The sequence below is a fragment of the Lissotriton helveticus genome, chromosome 10 (assembly GCF_964261635.1).
Source record: "Lissotriton helveticus chromosome 10, aLisHel1.1, whole genome shotgun sequence".
In the NCBI taxonomy this organism is placed as follows: Eukaryota; Metazoa; Chordata; class Amphibia; order Caudata; family Salamandridae; genus Lissotriton; species Lissotriton helveticus.
The window spans coordinates 261,600,201-261,604,835 of NC_136071.1; positions in this window are offsets into that span (position 1 = coordinate 261,600,201).

A 4,635-nucleotide genomic window follows, 5' to 3' on the forward strand; every position below is an offset into this window, starting at 1 on the left:
CTCTCCATGCCAGAAACAGCCACTGCAGGCCAATCCCACACAGCACAGGGGCAATACTTCTCCTTGGCAGAGGTTCTTCTTGAGTCTGAAATGTATCTAAAGTTCAGGGGTCTGGGCCCCAATATTTATACTGCATTTTCCTTTGTTCTCTTGCGGCAGAGAGACTCTTAGCTAAGTTCAAACAAGTTCTGTCCTCTCTGGTCCTGCATCCTAGCAGGAGGTGGAGACAGCATTGAGTAAGGCAGACAGGGCCTATTCAGGTGCAAGGAAATCTCCTCCCAGTACTCTAAATGTGGCCATTCAGGAAAGGCAGGACACACCTCAACCCCCTCAGTGGCTGTCTACAGTGAATGCATATCCCCAGCACCTGTACTTCCAAAGCCAGACAGTCAATCTACAAACCAGCAGAGACACACATGACAGTTACGCACGAAAATGCCTACTTTCTTAAAGTGACATTTTCAAACACATATTTTAAAAACCATCTTTAATAAAAGATGTGTCATTAAATTCTGAGTTCAGAGAGACCAAACTCAATTTCTCTGTCTTGTCCCAATGGAAAGTTATACTTGTAAGCTGTTACAAAATATATTCCATTCTATCCTATGGGACAGACAGCCTTTCAATAGTGAAAAACGAAATACACTGTATTTCACTATCAGAACATGTCAAACACACCAGTACATATCCTACCTTTCACATACATGACGCCCTGCCCACGGGTGTACCTTGGGCCTACCTGAGGGGTGTCTTACATGTAAGAAAAGGAAAGGGTGGGGCTTAGCAAGTGGATGCACTTGCCAGGCTGACATAGCAGTTTACAACTGCACACAGACACTGCAGTGGTAGGTCCCTTTGTAAGGTTGCTTGTGTGGATGGTACAATCAGTGCTGCAGGCACAGGTCCTGGGCACACCCCAGTGCACAGTTCTATGGACCTACCGGTAAATCATTAAGTCAATCATGGAAACACCAATCCATAAACACAATTTACATAAGGAGAATATATGCACTTTAGCCATGAATAACAGTGGTAAAGTCCCCAGAATCCTAAAACCAACTAAAACAGCATCAAAGATAAGAGGCCAAGAAGCAAAAAGTCTGTGGATAAACCCACTGAAAGCCAGGTCTAACACTCAGCCAATCAGAACACTCTATTATTTTAAGTTGCATGAACGGAGGACTCTCGAGTCTCCCTCAAACACAACTATCCAGATATACAATGTTGTTTTAACCTTAATTTCTCAAAAACTACTGAACGGATTTACACCAAATCAATAAATCGCATGCTTTCAGAAAATTTGGTGTAATATCGCTCAGCCTCCTTTGTGTTATCGCTGTTCAATTCTCCAGTGGAGAAAATGCATGGGAAAAGTGAGTTTTAGCACCCTCTCTTTTACATCAGCCGCCACTTGACGAATTGCCGAAACTTTTTTGAAGGAACTGAGGTGAATGAACTGTTTTTCGGAATGTTTTGTAAAAATTCATCAATCAGTACCAAAGTTATTAGCAAACCAAAAAATACTGTTCCTATGACAACTAGGTCCTAACTATAACTACACTACCACTGTAAGTGAGTATATATATATATATATATATATATATATATATGTATATATTACCTACTGGCGGTCGCCAGTAGGTATATATAGTTAGGATTTTTTCTCTATGTCTTACGCATGGGCAATAAACCACCCCCCATCTGCGCTGCTCTTCCCTGAGAATCATACCCTGTGCCTGTCCAACACCTCCCTTTCGCCCTATTCACTACCGCACCCTCTGACACTCCTCTTCCTCTGTGTCCGATTGTCCAGGCCGGTCCCAGGCTATCAGCTAGCCCTGCAGATGTAGTTTATGGTCCCAGCTGTAAAGAATCACCCCTCTTCAAAGGAGTTATAGTAGATCAAGGCCCACACCCGATGAGATCCGTCACACCACACGCGTTCCTACTATCTGAAAACCATTCTGTATTGTGATTGGGGAGGGGACCGAGCCTGAAGCGGAAGATTCCAGGGATGCCTCTTTGTACATCAAAGTTTTTACAATTATGTGTCACATTAAAAATATATAGCACTCCAACAAAGTAGTAGGATTATAAAACTTTAATAACTTATAAATATATACAACAAAACAAAAACAGTAAAAACATTTAAACATTTTTAGGGAAAAAGAAGGAAGTAGCGGTCGGTTGTGCGAATAGTCCCAACGCAGCACAACGTCCAGATTTCTGGACGACACCCAGGTGATGTTGCCTGGGTGCCGCACTGATTTCGGTATCCGGCGTGGGGCGTCGTGGGGGGTGGGTCATGAGTAGCGGTCTGTTGTGCGAATAGTTCCAAGGCAGCAGAACGATGGCACCAAGGTGATGTCCAGTAAGTTGCCGCCCTCCGAATAACGGCGTGGGGCGCCCCGGAGGGGGGGGGGTGGGGCGGCGTGAACGGGCCTCCCCAGGTGGAGGCTCGTCTGCTGTAGTGGGGCGCCCCTTTACCGTTTCAGTTGCCATTCCGTCCGCTTTTGGTCCACTGTGTCAAAATCCGCCATTCAGCTGAGTTGCGCCCACTCTTGCGGTGCAGCGATAGGCGGCTGCCACAGGACTCTCAAAATGGCGGCAGGCTCTTTCCTTTTTGGGCCTGGTCCACTGAAATGGCCCTGGGACACCTTGGAAATCGGACGCTAGTCTGCTAGGTCTTGGACCCCATTCTCGAAAGCGTTCCCTCAGCCTTGAGGATTGTACAAAAGTCTTGGGGGCCCCCGACTCCTGCAGGCTTCCGGTGGGGAGCGGCTGCCATGATTGCTCGCGGAATGACCACGACGGAGCCACGAGATGGTGGTGCTTTCATGCTGACGCCAGCTTCAGTCTGAAACATCCAGAAACAAGGTGGGGCTTTCATCGTTTGGGAAAAAAAAAAGTTTTCATCCAATGAAAAGTGTTATTTTTAGGTCATATGATCAAGCCTTCCATCATTAGGAAACCAAAAGTAAAATGAACCAATGAAAAGTTTTATAAACAAGTCACATGACCTGTTATGCGGCATAGGGTATAAAAAGCGTAGAAAATCCGTTGGCACGTGAGATAGCGTCAGTAGCGGACCGATGTGCGAATAGGCCGAAGGCAGCACAACGCGCCAAGATCTGGATGGCACCGAGGTGGTGTCTAGCAAGTTGCCGCACTGGTGTGGCCATCGTGAGGAAAATGATATTTTGCCTGACCAAATATGACCAAATATGTCCTCTACATATACCCTATGTTACATGTCATGTGCATGTCACCCATGCATATTTCCCGTAGTGGCCTGAATCACTAGGCCCCTGCAATCATGTCCTGCATTAGAAATGCCAGTCATCAAGTCTCCCAAACGTTAAGTTAGCATAAGGCCCATGTATTTGCATTTTGCATTGTACACCTCTAATAAATATCGTACTGAACCCTTTTTGTGGTTCAGATTGAACCACCAGTCCCTGAATTAATGTTTACATGACTCCTGACACACTGAAGCTGCAGTTACGTCCCTCCGACCTCGCAAGAGGCCTGCAAAGACAGTATATTTTGCTTAACAGTTATCTGCCTGCCCGGTGAGGAAAAGTACACAGAACCCGTCTGAGGGAGATAGGCCTAGCCATTCTGTCTCCATATAAGTAAATCACAGTGCTTGCACCCATAGAAAGCTCATGCAACGAATAAATATGCCCTCTCTGTCTTTTAGTGACGAACAACCTTTGCTTCTTTAGCTTGCTGACTCTAGATATCAGTTGTACTGGATGTGCTGGTCGCCTTGACATAAAAGATCTCTCTGCTAGGTTGTAAGTCAGCCTCCTCCATGTTACACGTCAATTGCACGTCATGCTCAAAGTTGCACAATTAGGGCACAGTTCGAGCTGGTCATGCAAACTCCTCCTCTGTGTACCACCCACCTATGACACCTACCTATCACCTACCTATGACTCATCAAAGTACACACCCTCATGCACACCCACATGTTCTTATCTCATTTTCTGTCTTGCTCTGCCTCGAGCTCCCTATGTACAAGGAGTAAAAAGTATATATATGATGTTTTGTTATTAAATGATTAGAAGACTCTTCCTGAACCTCTGTGGTGATGGAACATATTCTCCCTTTGACTCGAGTTATTGTAATAAAGCCCATTTTTAACTCAGATACCACGGACTCTGCTTCTCACTTGATGCATGCTAATTGTTAATGCCTAGAAATTCAGCCAGGGTAATATTTTATTTACCACATAATTTGGCGCCCTTTCAGGGACATATCCCTTTCCCCACTCGCCGGAGTTGTGGGTCTAGTCTTTGCCCCCTTCTACAGCCGTGACGGACTTCAAAGCGCACCAGCAGGTCTTCCTGCCACTCCCTCAGGCCCACGGAGGAGGACGGACTGCGACCAGGCATCCATGTGAGGCGGTGAGGAAAGCGGATCGTCTCAACCAGAGGCCCAGCCCGTGAGAGAGCAAGGTCCGAGGTCTCCAGAGGTCCACCTGTTCCAAGGCGCAAGCGTAGTCAAGTCAAGTTTCCGAGGCCTTCAAGTTTCAAGTTCTGCTTTCCCGGTGAGTACCACTATGGGGATTGCATCTAGTTTCAAGACGGGCTCATTTTAAATGAGAACGGTAAAGACGTGTCCACGGTT